Raw genomic sequence first — 24,653 nt, forward strand, 5'->3', positions numbered from 1 at the left:
GTAGGACAGGGTTCCTGTGGAACACAGACACAGCTCAGCAGGGGGCTGCTGCTGCTCCCAGAGCCCGGCCCCAGCATCCCTGGGCATGTGGGGGCTGCCCCAGAGGCACACGGGGTGAGCGCTGCCCTCTCACCAGCACTTGGGACTTGTGCACAAACTCGCGGCTGGAAAAGAAGCCACTGGACTAAAAGAGGGCAGCACAATCCCTGGGAAAGCCCAACCATGACACACAAAGGAAAAACCCACCCAGTAGTGGAGAAAACCCACTCTCCTCCTCACCTGCATGGCCCCCAAAAATGTTAATAAGCCAAGGTGAACAAGGAGAGTGGAGCAGTCCAGCCCTTCCTTGCCTGCACACCAAACCATCTGGGGAATGGGGTCAGACCCCCCTCTCTGCTGCCCCCATGGGGGTTTGTGTCAGGCTGGCTGCCCCAGCTCCAGCCCCAGCCCAGGGCACAGTGGGTGCTGAAGGCTGTCAGCAGGGCTGGGAGCTGGCCGCCCCCACACCCCACCCAAATCAACTCGGCTCTAGCATCAATCCCATCCCGGCTGCAATAGGGGGAAGCCCCAGTGCTGCACCCAGGCTGGGCCACGACATGCCCAGGAGCACCCCCTGCGAGGCCTCACCTGCAAATTGGGTGTAGGCTGTGTCTTGGAGGAAGGCGCCACAGCCAAAGTCGATCAGTTTCAGCTGCCCGCTGGCCAGGTCGAGCAGGACATTCTCGAGCTTAATGTCCCGGTGCAGGACCCCGCAGCTGGTGCAGTACCGCACGGCCTCCAGCACCTGGCGGAACAGCCCCCGCGCCTCCTCCTCCGGCAGGAACCCCCGCTCTGCCAGGAAACCCGAGAGCTCCTGGCACCACTCCGGACGCTCCAGCACCAGCAGGAAGCTGTCGGGAAGCTCAAGCCACTCCAGGAGCTGAATGACACCGCCACAGCCACAGGACACTTGGCCAGCAGCACGATCTCCAGGGGTGAGCTGGTGCCGTCGGGCTGCGGGAGGAGCCCGACGCCGTCAGTGGGGCCGAGGCTGTGCCGGGGCTCTGGGAGCCCTCAGCCAGCCCGGGATGCTCTGCATGCCCCGCTCAACCCACGCCCGCTCTCCCCGCAGGGCTCACGGCGGCTCCCACCGCGCCGGGCCCCGTCTCCTCGCCGCCCGGCACGGCCCGGCTGCTGCCGCTGGCTCTGCTCACTCACCAGCTCGCCCCAGTGCCGGATGCGATCCCTCGGCACGCGTTTGATGGCCACCTGAGAGCGAGGGAGAGCAGTGGGGTGAGCTCGCCGCCCGTCCCGCCGCGCCCCGACCTTCTCCTCCTCCTCCCTCCTCCTCCGCCCCCTCCGCCTGAGTCCGCCGCCGGCCCCGCCGCTCACCGGGGCGCCGCCCGAGAGCCGCGTGGCTGCCAAGACGCTGCCAAAGCCGCCGCGTCCCAGCAGCGATCCCAGCCGGTACCGCTCCTGCAGGGCCTCCTGCGCCTTCCCTGCGGGCGGGACGCGGCTGTCAGCGCTCGGCCCGGGTCCAGCAACGGCCCCCGAGTGCCCCTCACCCGCCCCGGGCCCGGCATCCCCACCCGCCCCGGGCCCCGGAGGCTCGGGGCCGGAGGCCGCGCTTCCGAGTGGCGGAGCTCGAGCCGGGGAAGCCGCAGCGGAAGCGGCGGGAGCGGCCGCACCGCGTGTGTACTCCACGGGCCCCGGGAGAAGCCGGGGCCGGGGTCGAGACTGGACCCTGCCTCGGGCCCGGGGCCGGGCTCGGGCCAGGCGGAGCCGAAGGGCGGCGATGCCGTCCCCGCACCAGGCACTGATGCCCGCCCAGCAGCGTCACTGCCAGTACGGCCAGAGCTGGGCGGAGGCGAGACCGCGGCGGGACGGCCGGGGCCGGGCACGGGGCAGCCCCGCCCGGGGCCGGGGGCATGGCCCGGCCCGGCAGGGGAGAGGGAGGCGGGGAGAGGAGAGGGAGGCCGGGCAAGGGACCGTGGGAGAAGGGTGCCCGACAGCGGGAAAGGGAGAGAAAGAGAAATAAAGAGACAAAGAGAAAGAGAAAGAAAAATAGGGGAAAGCGTGTTTTAAATTATCTGTTTTGCTGCTCTCGCCGCTGCCGCCGCCGCCGCTGCAACTGAAGCACCGGGGCCGTTCGTCCCCGTGTCCGTTCCCCGTTCGCCCCACGAGCCCCACGTTCGAGCCCCGCGCGCCCCGGGGACAGCCCCTCCGTCTGCCCAAACACGGGAACTTTGCAGCCTTGAGCCCGGATGCAGAGCCCTGACTCCTGCACACTGGCACAGCGACCCCCTCGCTCGCTGCTGGGCATTGTCCTTGCTGAGGGGCAAACACTGTCGGGGCACCTTCCCTTGGGGTAAGATTCCTACCTGACCCAAGCACTGCACTTACATCTCCAGTTGCTTTCCTGTAAAAACAGGGGAAGGAAAATATGTGTGGCTCATGGTATTTTAGAGTGTCTAAAAATCCCTAAGTCATCGATCCTAGAGGTGAGGTGCATCTGGAATTACTGGGATGCAACATAGAAAAGGGGAGCATAGAAATAAATAGAGAAAACCACCTTGGATTGTTTATTTTATTTCACATCTGGAAAGCTGTTTCAGTTTTCCAGGAGTCTTCTCCTGTCTGGTCTTCCCAAAAATCTCTCATGGAGAACAAGGTTAAGCTTCTGTCACAAGATTTTCCATCAGGAAATTATGCCACTGGTGAAATTTTCATTGTGACTGTTTGTGCTGGCTTAGGGCTAATTTTGGGAGGAAACCTCCAAAAGGGGTCCGCCTAGAAAGCAAGTTCAAGCGGCCCCTCCCCCTACTAGTTCAGGAGAAGACTTCCCTTGAGAAAAGTGAAAAAAATCCCAGTTTTTTTAACGAGTAAAGTATTCACAAGCATGAAAAATGAATAATATTAAATAAAACCTCTGACAGTGCTGAAGAGATGGCAAATTCAGAAAGTCCTTTTTGTGGGTTGTAGTTGGCTCACTCGGTCTCTTCTAAGTCCCTCTGGTGCTGGAATGCAGCGTCCCAGAGGTCGGGGGGCCACAGGTGTGAGCTGCTGTCGGTGTTTGCATGGGTTTTCAGTCCAGAGCAGGTTTAAACAGTTCCAAGAAAAAGGAAAGTCACAGTCCAAAGAAACTTCTCTGCCTAAGCTAGCTAAAACCAAATTGCTAGACCTAGGCTGTGAAGGCACCGGGAAATTTCCAAATCTGGGCACTGGTGGTCCCAGCAAACACTAGATCTGGATGGTGCTAGAGTCAGAACCTGGAAATTTCCAAAATTTTAGATTTCTGTGCCAGTAAATCCCTGGACTTGGGCTGTGCCAGCACCAGGAAATTTCCAAATCTGGGTACTGGGGCAGCAAACACAAGATCTGGGAGGTGCCAGACCCAGTAGCAGGAAGTTGCTCACGCCCCCTCACAGCCCCAGACGCGGGGCGCCTCCCAGAGAAGGAGGGGTCGGGCCCTGCTTGTTCTCCCTTCATTTCATTCCCTTCATTACAGCGACAAGTAAAGAAAGGCTGAAATGGAGCCTTTCCCCAGCGTTTCCCTCGGGGTTAACTGCAGGCTGAAGCTCTGTGCTGGCCCCGGCCCCAGCGCTACCATCCCTGCAGCCGCCAGGCCTTTGTTGTCCCCCCGTGTCCATTCCCTGTCCCCGAGTCCCGCCCGGCTCTGGCAGCAGCAGCAGCCGCAGCGCAGGGGGCGCCGGCCCGGCCCAGCCGGGGCTCCCGGCCAGGAGCAGCAGCAGCGCCGGCCCCTTCCCGCCTGCTCCTGCCTCGGCTCCCAAGGGCTTTTTCCAGCTCAGTTCTGGAGCAGAGCAGCCAGCACCCGCACACAGCCCTGACTGCTCAGGGCCCGCCTGTGCTGCCCTGAGCCAGCCCTCAGAGGAAGAAAGGATCGGGTTCCAGAGCTGTTTACAGCACTGTTTTACTCACCCTGAGGTGGCAGCAGGAGGCTGCTGGTGCCTTTGCCTTGGGAATTGGGGATCATGGCTGCTCTTGGCCCTCTTCTGCTTGCCACCTGAATTTTATCCATGAAACTGCAAGTGCCGCTTTCAGTTGGTGCTACCCACGGTGCTTTCATGACAGTGAAGTCAGTATTTTTGTCTCAGGCATAAAGATCAACAGATACTGGAATGCTCACCAACCTCAAGCTCTAAGGTGAGGGGAATTAAAGCCTCACAGGCCACATTTGCACTGCTCATACACAGCCCTGTTGCTGGCACTGATGAAATAGAATAAGCTGACAGAGGCCATCACAAAAATTGCCTCTGCAGTGTGGAATTAAACTAAAAAATCCACCAGGAGAAACAGAAACCAGAACTTCTCGACTCGCTTCATGGCTCCTTCCCAGCAGCAGGAAACAGAGATGCCCAGAGGTGTTTTGCAGTGCTGCTGCCCCCAGTTTACAGCCAGGCTTGTATTCCCTAACAATTCCTGGTACCACCTCCTGTTTTCTTAGCCTGGAACAGTAACAATGAAAACCTCACCAATGGCACAACTCCCCAGTCCACCAGCAAAAGAAAGGACAAGTTGTCAAGTTCTCCAAACCTTTGTCCTGCTTTGCTGCAAGAGTTCTGCTGCAGGCACAGTGTGGAAAGCCAAGAGAAGCTGCAGTTGGTGGCACATCTTGTGACAGGAGCTCGACCTCATTCTCCACAAAATGTTTTTGAAAAGAGCAGACAGGATTACAGAGAAGATTCCTGGGAAACTGAATATGCTTTCTATAAGTGAAATGAAAATGGAAAGAAATAATGTGAAATGTTTTCCTCAATTTATTTCTGTGCTCCCCTTTTCCATCTTACACTACTTCTCCATGCCATTAATTCCAAATGCATCTCACCTCTAAGATCAATGACTTAGCGAGTTTTAGACACTCTAAAATACCATGAGCTGCACAGTTTGCATTCCCCTGTATTTGTTGGAAAGCAACGCTGGAGACACAAGTGCAGCGCTTGGAAGCCTGCAGGCAAGGAATGTGCCCCGGCAGTGTGTGACCCTCAGCAGGGACAATGCTCAGCAATCCTGCAGGCAGGGAATGTGGCCCAGCAGTGTGTGACCCTCAGCAGGGACAATGCTCAGCAATCCTGCAGGCAGGGAATGTGCCCCGGCAGTGTGTGACCCTCAGCAGGGACAATGCTCAGCAGCGTTGCGGTGCTTGGTCCCCATGGAACCATGCCAGGAGCAGCTGCTGAGCTCAGAAGCCATCGCAGCCCCCGCCCTGCTCCAGAGCCCCTTGGCAGGGTGGGCTCCTGCCCTGGCTCCGTGTGCCAGGAGCCGGCAGCGCTGGGTGCAGGGAGCCCGGGGAGGGCACAGAAACGCTGGGTGAGAAATGCTGGGGCACAGCGAGATGGGTGAGTGCAGCTGGCCAGGGCAGAGGAGCAGCACGCACGGGGCACAGCCTGCAGGACAGATGGCCAAGGGGAGAAAACAAAAAACTTCTCAGGAGGGTGGAGAACAAACTTTTAGTTACAAATTTAAGAGAATGAGGTACTTGGGAAATCTTAAACAGCATTGAATTACAGTAAATCACCTGACAAAGCACTGACATCACAAACTCTAACCTGTCCAACTTCAAGTTATGCAGATTTTGAGAAGAGGAAGTCAGGAGAAGAGAGAGAGGGAGAGAGAGATCCACAGTCAGTCTTGGATCTCAGCTGCTGTGAGCTCTGGAGCCGTGGGACGTTTCAGTGTCACACCTGTGTCACAGCCTGACCTGCTCTGGTCCCTCTCTCGGGTGGGGTTTTCGGGGTGCCAGGGGCTTGGCAGCCACTTTGGGGCTGCACCAGAGGCTGCAGTGGCTGGGGTGGGGCAGTGACCACCCCACCTATGCAGAACTCTCCCTGCCCCCAAACACACACTGGAGATGTCTGGGGCTGTTCATCATTTCTCTGCTCTCCAGCACCAAGGCAACGGACTCTGGATACGGCTCTGAGATCATGCCCAAGGCAACCACCCCTGGCAATGGGGCTCCATGGAGCTGCTCTCAGGAATGCCCCCAAGAGCTGGGGAGTGCCCCAAAACTGCCTCAGAAACATGAGATACCTCAAAATCTCTTCAGGAATGTAGATTATTAAAAAATTCACTCAGTAATGGGCTCCCCCTCCCTTCATCATCCCCAAACTTTGGCTGTCTCATTCCAGACCCCAACCCACCTCCCCATTCCCAACCTCAACACATCCCACCCCTCCTGGACATCATGGCCACCTTCCCAAGCCATATTTCCCCCATTTTCCACCTCCCAAACTACATCCCACCCATCCTGCCCCACCTAATACCCATCTCAACCCTCCTGATTTGAAGCTCACTTTGCTCAATCCCCTTCCAACCCCATTACACACCAAAGAGCTGTGGAATCGAGGAATTTTGGGGTGGGATTGAGTAGTTGGCATTAAGATGACAGATTGAATCCTCTTCTCTCTTTCAGTGCCAGGAAAGGGAAACAAGTACACCAAATAACCCCAAAACCCCCAAATTCTCCCAGTTATCTCCCTGAATCCCAGATTCCCTTGAAACACAAGTAAAAAGTGAGGTTTTAGATGCCCTTGATGAATTTATTGATTTTTACCCCAATTTTCTCTGTTTTAAAGGGATGAAGATGAATCCAAAAATTAGGGCCAAAACAAAAGAATAACCAGCCCAGTGTCTTCCCAACATGGATCACAGGGAATGTGGATCGCCAGAGCTCTGACCAACATGGGTCCTCCCATGGGGGATGGAGCTGGAGCAGTGCATGAAGCTTCTCCTGCAGTTGGGGCACTCACAGGGCTGCCCTTACCGATGACTCTTTTGGTGTCAGGTAAAGAACGAGCGCTGTGAGAAGCTCTTCCCACACTGGGGACACTCGTAGGACCTCTCCCCGATGTGGATGCGCCGGTGCCTGATGAGGGTCAAGTTGTGCTTGAAGCCCTTCCCACAGTCAGGACAGCAGAAAGGCCTCTGCTCTGTGTGAATGCGCTGGTGCAGGAGGAGATTGGAGCTGGTCTGAAACCTCTTCTGACACTGGGGACACTCATAAGGCCTCTCCCCAGTGTGGATGCGTTGGTGGGTGACGAGGGCAGAGCTGCAGCTGAAGCCCTTCCCACATTCCCCACACTTGTAGGGCCATTCCCTGGTGTGGATCATCTGGTGGCTGATCAGGTCGGAGCTCTGTCTGAAGCTCTTCCCACGCTCCAAGCTGTTGCAGAATGGCTCTCAAGTTCAAACTTCCTTTAGGTCCCTGTTCGGGCAGCCATTTGTTGCAGAACGAGGCCTTTGTTGGGGATGAGCCATTTGTTGGTGAGGGGAGACTCAGACACTCAATATGAGTGATAAGCAAGTTCCGTTTATTGAAGAGAGCATCAGACACTTATAGAGCAAATAATAAGCTTATGAATATTCTGTAAGCCAAGCGATCTATTGGTTAAACTATACCATCAACTCTTCCTCATTCTTTTGGGCCTACATTCCCTGTTTTTCACGTCTCTCTGTCTACTTGTTATCATACCCAGCTAGGCCCAAGAACATGCTATCTTGCAGGTGCAAAACTCAAACTAGCTGTGTTCGGTACTTTCTCAGCTCCTGGTCAGCTAACAAGCAAATGTCTGTGTGACCTCTGTCATGTAGCCATTTCTCCACACTTGCCAGTGAGCATTTTCAGTTCTGCCACCCATGTTTAGAGCAAGTTTTCTGTGACTCACTGCACCAGGTCAGTCCAAAGAAGAGCACTAGGAAGTATCCAGCTGTATTTTCTCTTCTTCCTTCTGTACATGCTGCTTTTCTGAGCACTCTGGCTTTCTGAGCTCCCTCACATGTCTTGATCCTTTTCTGGATAACCAGAGGGATATCAGGATTAAATCCTGTCTCAGCTCTGAGGTCTGGCTTTTGAAGAGCCCCAGTCATCCTCTCCTACTCATCTCATCCTGGTCTTGGTGGAAATATTATGCCTTCATGGGATTGTTATTCAGCTTTGGGGCATTCTGGCACTGCTGTTCAGTGAAAGATTTTGAGACTTTGAAAGGTTTCCTGGTGTGGCAATGAAACTCCTCAATTCTAATGCTTGATGGGGTGTGCAGTTGCCTGAGTTGTGAAGCCTCCTGAAAAACATTGTTTGTTCTTTTCTCTTTGACTTTTCCTTGACTGTTTTCATCAACAGATTAGGAGGTTTGGGGATATCTTTTCAAAGGGAATTTCAATTAATCTCCTGTGTGGCATTTCAAAGGGGAACGGTGGTTTGGTTTTTTTTAACCAGCACCTGCTTACCATCCAATTAGCTAACTGCCTTTAATTAACCATAATAGATTCCAGGAGAGCAAAATAACAAGGGAACAAAATCAAGTGGTGACGACTCTGTGACTGAACCTGGACTTCCCCTTTCCCAGGTGCAGGATTCTGGGTAACCCTTTGCTGGCCACTTTGAGCTCTGCCATGCAGTGCCTTGGGTTTCTGGGGAGGGAAAAGCATCCAGTCCCTCACCTCCAGGTTCACATCTGAAAATCCAGAGGCCAGTGGATATTTCTGTCCATGGGATTTGCACACTGGATGCCCCATAGGATTCTGGTTGTGAGCTTTCCTCAAAAACATGGTGAGATGAGGTGTGCAGGACTCATTTCTTCAGAAGGGCAGGAGAAACCTCTGAAGGCCTCCCCTAAAGGGCCTCCTTACCCAGCAGTCTGACACAGATTTGCTTCTGAAGAGCTTTGTAATTTGTCCTTATTATGTTCTATGTGTGATTTAATGAAAGCCTTTTTCTCTACTGTAATTGAGCTCTTAATCTCATCTGAAAAGCAGAGCACAATCCCTTCAGAGATGGTGTTTGAGTAACAGCCTGTTTGTGTTTCCTCTGCTGTGGTACTGCTCATGGAGCTGCTCACTCCTGATTTAAGAACAGAAAATAAACGGATTTCTCTGAGTCAAAAATACATCAGTGATGGCACATAGAGTAGGCTTGAATAAAAAACTCTTTCTTCTCTTGGGCAAGAGATCTTCCAAGCAAGATCTTTCCTGGTTCTGCAAAGAATATGAAGGAGTGAGTTTTCCTAAGTGAGTCCCTGAGGCTTCATGCAGGTGATGCTCAGAAAATGGCACATGGGCATGGCAGCTGTCAGCAAAACAATTGGCTCTGGGCAGGTAAAAGTTGGCAGGAGATAAGAGTGGAAAGTCAAAACAACAGGATGCTGAAAAACTTGTAAGACGATTAACGACTTCAGTGAAAATGTCTCATCTTAAAGCTTCAAAACACATTTTTACAAAAATCCACAAAGGTGTCCTGATTTTGATCAGTCTGATCTTCCTAAATAGCATTTTACAATCAGAATTAGGAGTTGAGAGACACTAAAGGAGGCTCAGCAGAGGATTTTTCATTGTGACCTTAGTATATCTTGTTTACTGTGCTGTAGTTTGGAAGGAGGCCTCAAGCTCCAGCTGCAGCCTGGGGAGATCCTGTTGACCTAAACACTCCCCAAAGCTGCTGTGGGACTGACCCAGAACCAGAATCTGTATGGAACTGGGTAAAATACTTCCCACTAGAAAACACTTGCAACTTGATGGTGATCCACAGTTCCCAGTTCAGACCACAGGCAGTGCCAGTAGTCACCAGTTTGCTGCCTGCTCTGTGCAGAGCTGGTGGCTGTGAGTGGCAGAGCTGTGGGGTGACAGGCTGGTGGCTTTTTGGGGCACACAGAACCTTCCATATCTACTGCTTTGTCCCCACTAGAGAGAGGATTTTCCTAGAGAAATACCTGGAGAGTGGGAAGGATGAAGAGCAAATCATTCCCTGCCAGTGGATGCTGTGCTTGTTGCAAACACGAGTTACATCTGGTAGGAGTCCTTGCTGTCAACCCTCAGGGATTCCAGGCTGAGATCAGCTCATCTCTGTCATTTGCCAGGGGAATGAGGATCAGACTCCACCACACCTCCAGAGCTGGGGATGAGTGGGTTGAATCACATCCAGAGCCAGGATGAGGAATGGGCTGTGTTTTGTCTTGCCATGCACAGCAGATATCCTAATTTAAAGCTGTGCTGTCTTCCCTGATTCTGCTTCTTCCTCTGAGAAGAGCCATCCATTTTGATCCTGTTCCTTTCCACCCAGCCCTCTAAAGATCTCCATTACTGGAGTAATTGGCACTATTGGATCAACTTTTGATGTGATGAGCAGTGGATTTTTGTAGTCAACATGCCAATTTAAAGTGCCACAAATAAAAGATCAATTACTTCTTTCCTGGAGAAGAAATTAAGGTAAAATCTTTCAATGTAATGGGCTGAGTGTACAAAGCTAAAGAGGTAGAAGATTTAGATGAGACTGTCTCCTGAGAGGATGTGTTTTTAATGTAAAAGTCACAAAAACAACCCAAACAGTGAGAGAGCATCACTTGAGCTGCACCTCTGTCAGTAAGGGATGGATCCCTCCTGCTCTTTCTCCTGCCTGGGGCACCTGTGTGGGGCTGGTTGTCCCTGTCATTTACCTTTTGATTGCACAACCATTTCTTAGAAAACAGTTGGCTCTTCAGACCCTCCTGGGCATTCAGGTGAGTCCAGGAGATGTGGGGGTAAGCTGACAAGTGGGTTTGGATGGTCCTGGCTGTTAGGTGTTGCTATGTTTCCTGATGCTGGTCTCCAAAGCAATCCCTGGCACGCTGCTTTTGTGGAAGGCAGAACAGCTCTGTGCTTGAAATTACCTGTTCTGGGAAATGCAATGAATTTTCTGCTAGGAGCTGCATGTAAGCAGAGATGGAACCTGAATTAGGGATCTGCCCTTGTGGGGATCCCTTACACTGACACAAAGCTCTCTGTGCCTCTCCAGAGGTCTGTCACCCTACAGAAACATGTCACTTCAAGGCAGGGAGGGGGATTTGACATCACAAAACATCGAGGGAAAAACATTGAGACAAATTCTCCTTTTCTGGTCAGGAAAACCAGGGTGTGTGCCTGCTGTGTTCACGAGCAGCAAACCAATTGCTGAGGGATTTCTGCTGGGAGATTTGTGCTTTATGAAATTCCTGCCAGTGGCAGAGGGCTGGGGAGACGGAAATGATAGCGTTGTCTTCCTCCCCTCTGCTGCTTTAATTGTTTGTAATGATTTAATAAGCAGCACTTACACAAACAGCAAACACAGGTGGCATTTTATTACCTTTATTAGGGCCCATGTTTGGAATTTCTTTGCTGTATTTCCTTCTTTGCAGGCTTGGCCCAAAACTTGGAGAGGTCAGTGTAAGAACTGGACTTTGTGCTGTCAATATTCTGAGTGTTGAGCCAGCACCAAATCCATGCAATTTTATGGGAAAGAAATAATAAGGACAAATGACATGATTTAAACAAGGAAATGCTCTTGGCTTTGGCATTTTATGTGCACACCAGGAGAGAAAGAGCAAAGCAGGTACAAACTCCCAGTACTTGCAGAAGAATAAATGGAAATAACTTCCCGTTTAGGCTGGGAATCAGGAGAAAACTTAATACTCATCAGAAGGGTGTTGAAGAGGAGCAGCTGCCTAGTGACAGCAGACAGGTGGAGAAGTGAAACCCCAAATTAAAGGCTTTTAATGTGGAGTTTTTTGGATGTTGGGATCTTTAGAAGCAGATTTTGTGAGTCCCATGGGCAATGGAGGTGACTTCCCAGGGGAGCATCCCTGTCCCATGCCTGGGATCTGCTGCCCTGGTCCCACAGAGTGATTTGGGTTGTACCTGATGGCTCAGCGGAGCTTGGGGAAATGCCTCAGTGTTGGTTGGATTTGAATGGCATTTGGGTCAAATCGAGTTTCTCCTCTGAGGGATGGAGTCTTGACCTCTCACAGGTTTCGTCTGAGTATTTCTTTAATCTGTCCCCCACCCCAAAACCCCCCAGCAGATCCCCTTCTCCTGCCACTCTGTGTCTCCCACAGCTGTGATCCTCAGAGCTTTTCCCTTACACTAAAAGAACTGGAAATCGGCTGGGTTTTGTTGCCTCTTGGCAACAAAATTGTGTCCTATTATGCAGCTCAGGGGGAAAGAAACCTCTTCCTCCCTTCAGTCTGCTGCAACAAAGTGTTTTGTTCCTCTTTGTGAAGAACCAGGAAGAAACACTTCTTTTTAAGATGAGGGAGCCCAATTCAATTCCCTTATCATTCTGAGCAAAATAACCCAGTTATTTATGTTGAAAGTCACTCCAAAATTTTGAAGATATCTTTTTAGAAAATATTTCTCTTGGTGACTGATTATGAGTGGGTATGGGAAGAAACTCTTTGCATTGAACCACTCAAAGCAGTAATTTCTTCCCAAAGAGTAGATGTAATTCCATTTTTTGGGTGAAAAAAAAAAAGTAGTAGTGGACCAAAGAAGCTTCAAGCTGATCTCTATTTGCTGCCAATGACTGAATTAAATGCACAGGGTTCCTATCAGCTCTGCCAGACAAAACGTTGTATTTGGGTTATTGGGGGTTTTGTCAGAAATCTTTGTAGCATGAATAGTTCATGGACTTATCTCTGCTGGCTTCAGCCATTCCTGCTGTCCATCATATCTTGCTATTATAAGGCAGCTCTTTTCATTATGCTGTCTTTTAATTCAGATATCTGAGCCTTTTTCTACTTCTAGTCTCACTTTTCAGTAGGACAAACATTTTCTTATCTGTGAGTGTATTCAGTGGTGGCCACACAAGTGAAGGCAAGGAGCTGGCAGGTGATAATTTATGAAACTTTCTATAATGGGAAAAAACTCAGCATTCAATTTCCATCTCCTTAGAAATCTCTATTTCTTTTCTTTTCTCTTGTGCTCGTTGTGGCTGGTCTGAGTTTAGTGCTTGGAAATGCAATTATATGGATTCAAATTATTTTGAGAGAGAATAATCTTGTATACAAAGTAAAATAAATTTAACTTTTCAATATTAGAGCAGTTTGACATTGTCATGGTTTGGGCCTGGCAGAGCCAGAGGCCCGATGAGTATACCTTCTCCCTGTTGTCTGCTGTGAGATGTGACCAGGAATAAGCAAAGCAGGCTCCAGCTTAAACATAAAGAAAACTTTATTACCTAAAGTACAAGAAAAGAAAGAAGGAAAAAAACTATAAGAGAAAAAAATTGAAAACCTTACAAAAAACACTTTCCTCCTCCCCACCACCAAAATTTCCCAATCCGATACATTCCCCCCAAATTCACCAATTGCCCAGTCTGGCACCACCCTTTTGGATATTCAAACTTCAGTCCATGAAGAGGAGAGGAGTCTTTCTTGCACCTTAGGCTTCCCCTGGAAACACGCTGAAACTCATGTGCTTCCCTGTCACTCAGCACCGCCCGGAAAGTCCTTTTGCCGCTTGTGACATCTTCCTTCCATGCTCAGTGCTCTCACCACTGGCATGGACCAGAGCTGCTTTTAGGCTTGTCTTTTAAGGATGCCTTGTCTCACTCCAAAAAGGCACAGCCTCTGCTTTGGGACATCTGTTCCCCCCCATTTTTATCCAACCCCCTGGGGCTGAGGGGTCCCCACACTGAACCCTCCTGGTTCTGAGGCACGGCCTCCCCCTAAATGCAGTCTCTGTGTCACAGGAATAAAACTGGTTCAGTCTATGGCTACACAAGAAAAGTCCAGCCAAAAGGCCACTCCAATCCTCTCTCTCTGCACTCAGCAAGCCTTCTCCACGTCCTTTGGGCCAGGTCCTTGTCTCATCTCATCTCTTATCTCCCGTCTTATTCAGCTCCGAGGAGGATCAGCCTTTTTGCAAGCTCCCAATCATGAAAGAAAGGGGTTAAAAATTTCAGTCTGTCCCAGAACTCCGGCACTCCCACACTTGCTGCTGCTCCGGGCGGGCACCTCCTCCCTTGCTGCATTCCCCCCCCTTTCTCCTCCTGGGCCGGCTGCTATCATATTCGTCTTTGCCGGCTCTCCTCTCTCTCTCTCCTGGGGGGGGAAGGGCTCCCTGATGTCTCTTGGGGCTCCTCCACCCCTCCATCCTCCAGGGCCTCCTCACCTTCCATCTCTGTCCAGGCCCAGGCCTACCACATGGCTGCCCCTCTCCCACGCAGCAGCGGCGGCTGGACACGGGGAAGGGAGATCCAACCTCCGTCCCTCGAAGTCCCAAGAGAGCCCCCCAGGGCCAAAGCTCTGCTTTTAATCCCTGTGTGTTCTCAGAGGTGTGTCCAAAACCCACCGGCTACACCAGGTACCAATATCAAAATCCAACCACCCATTGGTTTGACCACAGCATCCCAGAATTCCCACTTCTTCCTGGTCAAACCACCACAGACATCCAGGTTGGGGACCTGGCAGTGGTTAGTGCCTGGCCAGCCTCAGAACACAGAGTTTGATTTAGGTGAAATTTCATTCATTGGAGACAAAGTAAAATTGCCTCTTATTTGCTCAGCACTAAAAATCCATCTGAAGCTGATTGCCAAGACTTGCTGCTGAATGATGGGATTAACTCCTGCAATGGCACCATGAAATGAGAGACGGGGAGAGGAATATTAAAAAAAGGCATTTCCAACCATGTGCAGGCCCCAATGTCCTGCTGTTGGCTTGGTGCTGTCAAAGGGGCTGATTTTGATGGTTTTAGAGGCACTAACCTGGGCAGTGAAATGCACCTCAGGCAGCAATTGCTTCTCTGGTGTCTGCAAGTGCCTTTATCTCCCTTCATGCTCCTCAGAACTGAAGTCCTGCACAGACCAAGTGAATCTGAGGCTTTGGGAAGGCCCAGTGGGGACAGATTTTGGTGAAATTTGAGTCAGGAGATGGAAGCAGCAGCTGAAGGGGCTGTAATCTTCATCCTTGGGCTCTCCTGCAGGCTGATGCGGTGTGAAGGAGGCAGGGATTCCACAAAGCAGCTTCTGTAGCTCCTGGGGGAAAAAGAAACAAGTGGTAAGTTCTTTAATTTGTTAGAGTTTCAGGCTGTGCTGCACCTCAGGGCCAGACTCTGCCCCTCTCTGCTCCAGCTGGTGCTTCCCATCTGTCCTCTGTGGTTTTTATTTGCAAACCACCTCCCTGACCAACTTCCACTTTGCTTTAAAAAATTCAGCACCACGTTTGTGGCTGAACAGGTCCCAGAGCTGGGGAGAATGGTTTGAGATGCAATTTGCATCACAGAGTTGTTACAGCAGGGAAATTGTCCCATCCGTCCTGTGCCTGGAGCTGCTAATCTTGTTCTGAACATTGAAAACCTCTTCAGCTTCTCTCATTATACTTAAATTTGATTACTACTTTGATTTCACACCTCTTTCACGCAGGCTTTTCCTCTCTCCTTGGCTGGAATTCTCTGAAAAGATAAATTTTATCAAGCCTTGGGACAGTTCCCCTCATCTATCTCTGCTCCTAATGCTGCTTGTAATTATCTTGGGAACCTGAGCATGAGGGAAACTGGGAAGAGTTTAGTGAGTAGAAAAGGAAGGCACAGAGGCCAAAGTGTAAATGCAGAGTCTGCGTCACCAGAGTCTGGAGTGTTGAGGGGGTCTGGGCCATGCAAACTGATGTTTTTCTCTGTGAATGGCTGATTCCTTCTGTATCTCCTCCTGAAATTCCTGTGCACCAGGGCTGGTGCTGGAACTGCAGCCACACAAACTCCCCATGGAGCTGTGTGGGACACAGTGGGAATCATTTATTTGCTGTTTTTGATGAAAAGTTGTGACATGAACCTCAGTGTCAGGGAGGTGACACGTTAATGCTGCGGCTGTCAGACAGTGCCCACACATTGTGTCTGGAGACAGCTGAGGAGAAGATGAATTAAAACCAGGATTAAATCCCATGTGCCACTGAACTCTATCAGAGATAAACTGCTTGGAGTGAAGTCTGTGAAGTGACTGGGGAGACCTGGATGAAAGGGACAGCTCTGAGAAGTGTGTGGTACGTCAGTTATGTCCTAACACTCATCTTTGCGCAGAGATGAAAAAGTATCAGTTTGCATGGCCTGAATGTCTGGGTGTGGAAACTGTGTATTGCACAAGCTGTGCTGAGCTCATCTGGCTCTGAAATATCATCTCTGCACCTTAGCCAGGAACAGCAGCAGAGTTCTGAACAGATTAATAAAAATCAGTCATAACCCAGAAGCAAACCTTGGCAATACACATTTGTGGCAGGTGAGGAGACCAAAAGCTTTCATTATTGTTCAATAAAAAAATCCTCTCTCTTGGCATTAAAATGCTTTAGTTTCAGCTCTACCCTAGACTATCAATGTCAAGTGTTTCTCTGGGTGTTGGGGATAGGTTCTCCCCCATAGCTCTCTGCAGGTTGGTGCTAGTTAAAGATGTTCTGTCAGGTTCAGATGTTTTGGTGCCTGACCAGGGAGTGCAGAACAGGGATTACAAGTGCTGACATTTACTGTACTAGAAAGTCCAAGGGATAAATTTGTGCCAATTAACACCTTTAACTAGGAGGATCGATTCCTGTTGTGCTTGTACCAGAGTCTGGGCACAGACGGGGTTTCCAAGGGAAATCTTGGTCCATGTAGGGCTGGGGCTCCCTCCAGGCTGGTCCAGCCCCTCAGGGTGCTCAGGAACAGGGGTTCCCCACAGCCCAGCGCACCCTCCTTAGCCCTGGGCTCCCAAGGGCAGAGCCATGGCTGAGGCTCTGCAGGAGCAGGCGGGCTCAGCCCTGCTGCAACATGGGATCCCATGGGACAGGGCACGCTGGGATTTGCCCCTGCAGCTACCAGGTGTGTCCAGAGAAACTGCAGGGAGGGGGTGACCTCTGTCAGTGGGACCCCTCTGTGCACAGGTGCCCCCACTCCTGGGGTGGCTGTGCCAGCTCCCCCAGGGACCTCCAGCCCTGAGAACCTGGAGCAAGCGGAAACCACAACTTTGCAAATGCTGCCTGTGCCCAATGCAAATGGTAAGAGAACAGGGGTGTGAAAAAAAAATTTATTTATTACAGAAGAACATCAACAACAATACAAAACACTTTAACAATGTAAGAACATTTGTAACAACAACAATCCGTAGAACGTATATACATAAGAACCTATCTAGCTAAAATATATGAAATGCATTTGTAGAAGATAAAAAATTCTAAAAGTCTTAAGTCCTAAATCCTATTCCTAAAGACAAAAAAATGTAGAACATATGTACAAAAGTGTGGCATCTCTGTCCGGAATGTTCATCAGTGCTGGAAGAAAAGCAGGTGCCATGGTCACTGCAGTCAGGCACAGAGGGCTCTTCCATGGGTCCCCAGGTTGGCACATGTGGGCAAAGCAGGACTCTGCTACCAGAGCTGAGCCTGGCTGGCTGTGGGATGGAGCTTGAGTGGCCCAAAGTGAGCACAGGACAGGCGGTGTGTGGCCACCAGACTCCAGTTCATGAGGTGCCATGTCTCTGCACAGGGACCAGCCTAGCTCCAGTCTGGCAGCAGGGGACCCACTCTGCCTGTGGGGATCACGTGCCTGTCCTGCTGCTGGCATTGGTCTTCATCCCAAAATCATCTCCTCTTCCTTGTCTTTTATATCAATGTCCATGTCCTCAATGTATTCTTCCATTTCCACTTCCATCTCCTCCTCTTCCTCATAAACATCCACTTCCATTTCCTCTTCCACATCTACCTCCATCTCTTCTTCCGTATCCATATCCACCTCCATCTCTTCCTCTTCAGTCTCTTCTTCCTCCATTTCCATGTCCTCCACTGTAGGAGTCTGGACATCCACCTCCATCTCTTCCTCTCTGTCCATGACAGCCTGCAGAGGTGGCAAAACCTCAGAGTGGGGTCCCTGTCCCACACCATCCCCACAGAGCTGCAGCCCACTCAGGCAGCTGGAGGTGTCCACCTCCATGGAATGGCACCATACCTCCCTCAGTTGACAAATGAGACAAAGGATAAACGTGAGCATCCTGAAGTGAGGGGTGACAAAATCCAGGCACTAGGGAGCTCTCAGCACTGATGGGAGTAGCAGAGGGCAGGTGACAAGAAGGGCGGCAAGAACGGTGATGAGGGTGAGCAGGAGCGCACCAAACGGTAGGCTGACACAAGGGCCAGTGGTTGAGTTGTGCTCTGTGCTGGGTGGTGGCAGTTCCAGTTGGAACGTGGGATGTGACATCACACAGATCCCAAGATTCCAGGGTCAACAGAAGTGGTCGCTGGGGATCCCTGAATGGTTGGGCTTGAAACAGACCCTGAAGATCATCTTGTTCCAAGCTGAGCAATCTTCCCCCAGACCTTGGGAGAGCCCTGTTCCCAAGGATGGGGCATGCACAGCCTCTGTGCCCAGCCTGGGCCAGTGCCTCACTGTCCTCATTGTAAAACAGCAGCTTCCTTAGATCCAGCTTCAATCAATCGGCAGTTGAAAGCCATCCCCCTTGTCCTGTCACCACAGGCCCTGTTGAACACTCTGTCCCCTTCTTTCCTGTGGGACCCTCCCAGTCCTGCACAGCCACAGTGGGGCCTCCCAGTGTCTCCTCTTTTCAGGCTGAGCATCCCCAGTGCCACTTGGACAGCAGTCAGTCAGATCAGGGGATGTCAACGCTGAAGGGTAGCAAATAGCATCAGGAACTGAGAGATGGAAGTTTTAGACACAGATTTGCCTCTAAATGTACAAAATTAATAACAGTGGAGGGAAAGATGGTGGAACACTTGTTCTAACTGGTGAATTTTATTTTTTTCTTCTTTTCTGTCATGCTGACGGTTTTTCTGTTTGAAAGGAAGCTTGGCACAATGTCCACTGTCTTCTCCATTTGTGAAACACCAAGCTTGGCACAATGTCCACTGTCTTCTCCATTTGTGAAACACCAAGCAGAGTCTGGGCAGGCTGATGATGCAGAGCAAAACCTGCAAATATACTGGTGATCCTGAGTCTAGGGATGCAGCTAAACCCAGACAAAAGTAATTTCTGGAAAGTCAAGCCTGGTTTACATTTTCTTGAGTTTGACTATGCCAAATTAACCAGTCATTTATAAAAAAGCAAATAAAAAGCTCAGACCAAAACAGACAAAAACCCAAATAAACAAACCCATGCAAACCAACCAAACAAATAAAAATCCCAAATAAAACCAAAGGGAATGAGGAGTTAGTGTTAGTTGTGAGGATATCACAGCAGGCAAATGGCTGCTTCCCACAGGATCACCATAAAAGGCCACATAAAACAGCTGCTCCAAAATATACCCAACAGGAGAAAAATAAAAAGTGATAGATGGCAACTTTGGGGGCAGCTCCACATTAAGGTGAAGGATGAGCAGTGGTTCAGATCAGCATTCCCCACCCTCCAGTCTGCTGTTTGCTCCTGATAAAAGACCCTTGCAGGCCTGTGGCCCCTCTCAGTGCAGTGTAAATCATCCCCACAGCTCTCAGCTGAGCCACTGGCATTTCCAGAGCAAGATCCAGGCACAATCCTGAGCATCTGTGGAAGATCCTGAGCATCTTCATGCCTAGAACCACAAAACAGCTCAGGCTCTCCCTGGACTGGGTTTTCAGGGGAGGTTTCCATATGCCTGTAAGATCTGTTCATCCCTCAACACATCTGACTTGATGCACAATGATGCGTTTTTGTTCCTTCCTTGCTCCTGTGTGCCAGTGAGGAAGCATCCATGTGAATGGAGGATGTTGTGCACAGGAACATTTATCCCTGGATTGCCATTTTGCTTCACTGTCACTCAGCTGAACATGGTCCTTTTCTAAGAGGGACTTACAAGAAATGTGTAGGAATTTTGGCTCTGAGAGGAGCAGAAAGCACATTTTCTACACCCCATTCCCAGCAGATGCAGTTTCCCTGGCAGAACAGTGATTGCCATTCATCTTCCTGGGAAGATTGTGAAGACATTCAGAGATCACAGGTTCAGCTGGCCTTTGGCTTTGTGTCCCTCATTTCACATGGCCAGTTTCAAGGGCCATTGAAAGAGGCTCATGTTTGCCTCGCTACCCAGAAGTGCTGTAGTTATTTCCAGGAGAAAACAAAAAGTTGATTGTCCTCTGGTGTGGTAGAAATCCCACCACAATTGTGACTCTGAGAGCAAAGACAGCCTGTGCTTTTTGGGGCTGGAACAGCTGAGAGTGTGGCAGAGCAGTTTTTATATTATTTTTAGAGTGCTGAAAACATTGTTCCCAAAACAATCTTTCTCTCCTGTCTTCTATGATAAACTGTGGAACAGAGAAAATGGAAAGGAGCAGAGGTTTGTTTAAATTGGCTGGGGTTTTTAAAGTCTTAAAATAGTGTCAGCTTGATGCATGATACTTTAGATATTGGATTAGTAGCACCTATTTCATCCCAACAGAGAGGTGGGATTGAAGACTCCCAACAACAGAAACACTAGATGTGCAAGAGCTCAGTTTTCCACCCCTCACACAAGTGTCTTGCTGTACTATTTTAAGCAGCTCAGTCAGATATATTAAAATATTGCTCCAAATAACAACAGAATGAAAATGTTCCACCAAATGGGGAAAAATAAGGAAAGTGGGTGGCAGCCCTTTCTGAAGAGCTTGTGTTGATTTTGCAAAGTTGGATGCAAACGAGGTTTGCCATATTTCTTTCCTAGAAAAATGTAGATATTTAATAGAAATCTGTGTCTGAGGCTGCTAACTTGGGTATGATTTTAGATCTGGGTGGAGCAGAACAGGTTCCAGAGAAGCTGTGCTTGTGTCCCCCTTGGAAGTGTTCAAGGCCAGGTTGGATGGGGCTTGGAGCAATCTGGTCTAGGGGAAGAGTCCTGAGTATGGTGAGTCCATGGAAAGAAACTTCTGGTTTTCCTGAGATGCTGCCCTTGCAAGGGGAGCTCACAAACACCCCATAGTTTGAAATGCTCTGAGCAGAACCCAGCTGTGCTTTCTCACAGGTGATGAGGGATTTTCACTTGTATTTTATGGGGGATTTTCAGAGGGCAGTGGAAGACTATCTGAGTGTATTTGACAGGCAGAGAGGGCCAGTGTGGCAGCAGCTTAATGCAATGGAGCTTTTCCTTCTGTGATCCTGTATAACCTGAGGCACTCCGGGGCTCTTGGACCCGGCAGCTGGACAAGTTAATCATTGTAACAAGTGATAAATTAACCTGCTCCACTCTCCTTAGCATGGCTGTGATGAGCATTAAGTAAACCAGCGAGCCCTTGCCAAGGTAGGAGCTTGTTCTTAGCCAGGGAGGAGGGAGAAAATATTGCTTGGAGTAAATAAAGCAACTCTGCTTCCCCAGGAAGAGGAAAAGAAGTAATTAAATATGTGAGTGCTGCATGGAATAATTTGCACAAGAATATATCTTGTCTGCTATGCAGGAATGTTCCAAATCAACTATGCTTCTCCTGACCTTTATTTTTCTGTATTTCTACCACATCATATAAGAGACTCTTGATTTAAAAAAACCAAAGCACCTTGTGTGGAGGCATTTTTTCCTTTCTTCAGAGTGCCTCTTTCTTTTGGTCCCTCCAGAGCTCTCACTTCATTTCTGCTGTTCCTTGGAGCACAGGCTTACCTCTTTCCTGATTCCCTGGGTTTGTTTTGCCTCTGGGTGTCATGAACACTATAAATTGTGGGGTTTTTCTCTCCATCTTAAATCTGTCTCTTCAAGTGGTTTACCTTTGTTTACCTGTTCGAGTGATGGATTTTTCTCACCTTTTATTACTTAGTGCTTTTTCTTCATTCTCTAAAACCAACTTCTCCCTTGCCCTGTGGCTGTTAGATGCCATTACAGGAGCATTCATTCTTTCTCTGCTGCTTGTCTGAGCTTTCACAGGGAGCTGAGAGCTCTTTGGGGTTAAACTTGACTCACTTCAGTGCCTTCCTTGATGCTGCCTGTGTACTTGGTGTCATGGTTTGACACTGGCACAATGCCAGTGCCCCCATGAAAATTCCCTCTCCCTGGCATCTGCTGTGAGGTGGTACCTGGAAACAAGCAAAGCAGGCTCCTGCTTAAGGAAAAAGGAAAAAAAAACTTTATTAACTAAACTACAAAAAACTAAACTACACACAAAAGAAAAAAAGAAAAAAGACAAGGAAAATGAAAACCTCACAAAAACACTCTCCTCCTCCTCCCCCCTAAATTCCCAATACAATACGTCTTCCAAAATCACCAATTCTGGGTCCAGCACCACCCTTTAGAATGCTCAACTTCCAGTTCCTCAAGAGGAGAGGGAGTCCTTCCGTGTGTTGTGGTGGCCTTTTCCGTCCTTGTTCCGGTGCTCTCACCACCGAACAAGAACCAGGGCTGCTTCCAGGGTTGTCTTTTTAAGGATGCTTTGTCCAGTTCCAGAAAAGCACAGTCTTTCACCTTTGGGACATCTGTCCCCCCCATATTTTATATACCTCCTGGGGCCGAGGGGTACCCACACTGAATCTTCTTTGGCTCTGGGACATTTCTCCCCCTGGACTCAGTCTCTGTATCAGACGGAAACATGGCTCTGCCCATAGCTACACAAAAGAGTCCAGCATAAAATGCCACTCCATCTTCTCCATTTTCCCAACATCTCTCACTCTCTCTCTCTCTGATCCAGACCTTCATCACTCATCTAGGAAGGGTTAATGTTCTGTGAAGTTTTCATTGTCCAAGAAGGGTAAAAACTCCTCCAAGCGGCTGGACTCCTGGCTGCACACCCCCCCCCCCATCTCCTCAGCCGGGCTGCCTGCTGCCAGCACATGTTTACTGAATTTCAAGGTAACGGCCACAAAAACAGGCTGCACCCTCTCTCTGTCTGTCTCCAAGGGGGGGGGGGGGGGGGGGGGAACAGGCTGCACATTGCTTCCCGGCATTTCTTTACTTCTTCCTTCCACCCTTGGGGGGGCCAGGCCTACCTCTCCCGGGCCGGGCCGCATGGCTTTTCCCCTCCCCCCGCCCAGCCAGCAACTGGGCCGGGGGAGAGACCCAACTCCTTCCCGCTGGAAATCCAAAGAGAGCTCTGAAGGAAAAGAGCCCTGCTTTTAACTCCTTGGGTTTGTGGTCTCAAGAGGCAGATCCAAAGCCCCACTGGTCAAACCAGGTGCTCATCTTAAAATCCGAACACCCATTGGTGACCACAGCAAAAACAACATATCCCAGATGTCCCATTTCCAGTCAAACCACAACACTTGGACACTTTAAGGGAATAAAGTCTCAGTGTAGAGATTACAGCTGTGAAATAATGGCTCTTTTGAAGAAGACAAGAATGCTGCTGTCAATCTTTTCAAGGATAAACTGAGCACCTTCTTTTTGGGGAGAACCAGGCTCAGCTCAGCACAGAGGTGGCTGATGCAGGTACCCAGGTTTGGAGGGAATGGTGCAGGTCCTGGGGGTGTGTATGTGGGAGGCTGTAAGGTTTGTGTGGGGTTCTTGGAGCAGTGGGAACACCCCACTGGGAGATGCACATCAGGAAATGGGGGCACAAAGGCCCTGAAGTGTGACCAGCTTTGGTGAAGGTTTCCATAGAAAAAAATATTTTTACTGAGATTTTGGACATTTTGAAGCTCCTTCTCATATCCTTTGCCTGATGAACATTCCCCCTCTGCAAGAGCATGGGGAATCCTGAGTTCACACTCTGAAAACCCCTGATAATTATATTTTTTCTATTTTTCAATGTTGTCATCCCAGCAGGAGTTAGAGAAAGAGAATATATGTGCCCTGCCTGTCTTTGACTTTGTGACAGGAACAATGCCGTGGGGAAGCTGGTCAGAGGAGCATCACTGCTCTGTCCTTAATTTTCCTGCACAGCTGAGGATGATTTAAGAACCAAGGCACAGCCAAGACCTTTCCTCCTCCTGTGCTCATCAAGCGATCAGTGCCTCATCACACCTCAGCTTCAAACACCTCGTTTGCATCTGGCTGACCTTGACTGCCCTCCCTGGATGGGAAGATAATAAGGTGGAAGTGTGAAAGATTTGGATTTTAGGGGTGAGTTGTGAAATAGTGTCTGGTGCAGGCTGGTTCTGTGGAAACATTGTGTGCTGTGCCATGGAGGATGAGAGTAAATGGAATAAACAGGAGATAAAAAGGGCAAGGCACCTGGTTAGCTGCTGTTGAAGAAAATGTTGGAAAAAAATACATGTAAGAAATATGTCAGAGATGGTCATTAACTGCACTGCAGGGTCAGAGCTCCTTTAGTCATTGGCCGTGTAGTGAATACTAGAAATTATTTAAAAAGTTCCTAAGTGACTGAGGGCTTTTAGTGAATGGTTGGGGGAAACAAAGAACTTTTATTATAATTTAAGCATCATCCTCTTTCCGAGATAACAGCTGCTTTGAATAAACTGAAATATCTTCTCCATTAGCTCCGGCAGGAACTGGATAAAGCTCTCATTCAGGTAAACTTTAATCCAACATATGTCTGTAGAATAATAAATTTAATGAGAGTCATCAAACATATTGTATGAGTAAGGATTGTGCTTAGGGCAAGAAGAAAGAGTAATTAGGAGTGGACAAAACATGAATTATAGTGGGGAAATGATAATTTATGGTGGTTTAAGGGGAATATTTAACTAAGCTGAGATAAAAGTATACCTTTGTTGCAGGCTAAGCTTTATAACAGAATTCTACTACAGCAAATTTGGGCTCCAGACAGACCTTTGGATATGAGTTTACCTCTGGTTTGAGAAAGCTCAGGGCTTGAGCAGCATTTTATGGCTTTGCTCTTGACCCTTGGGCTATAAATGCTCCTGTAAAATTAATGCCAAAGTTATAGCTTCTACAAATTTCTAAGAATTCCAATGGAGAAAGGTCCACCTGGACGTTGGGGACAGTTTCTCAGAGCAGAACATTTCAGGTGTCATTAAACTGCATTCAAACGCCCTTTTATTGGGGCATAAATTTCACAGCCTGGTCTATCAGCCTGACACGTTCTTTGAGAAGAGACAAACTTTACAAACCACTTTAA

General features: G+C 49.5%; 1 pseudogene; it reads right to left on the bottom strand.

Moving 5' to 3' along the window:
* LOC131560141 (zinc finger protein 850-like) overlaps positions 1 to 24,653 on the bottom strand; it is an 886,257-nt pseudogene that overhangs the window by 27,952 nt on the left and 833,652 nt on the right.

Source organism: Ammospiza caudacuta, chromosome 7 (genome assembly GCF_027887145.1).
Source record: "Ammospiza caudacuta isolate bAmmCau1 chromosome 7, bAmmCau1.pri, whole genome shotgun sequence".
NCBI lineage: Eukaryota > Metazoa > Chordata > Aves > Passeriformes > Passerellidae > Ammospiza > Ammospiza caudacuta.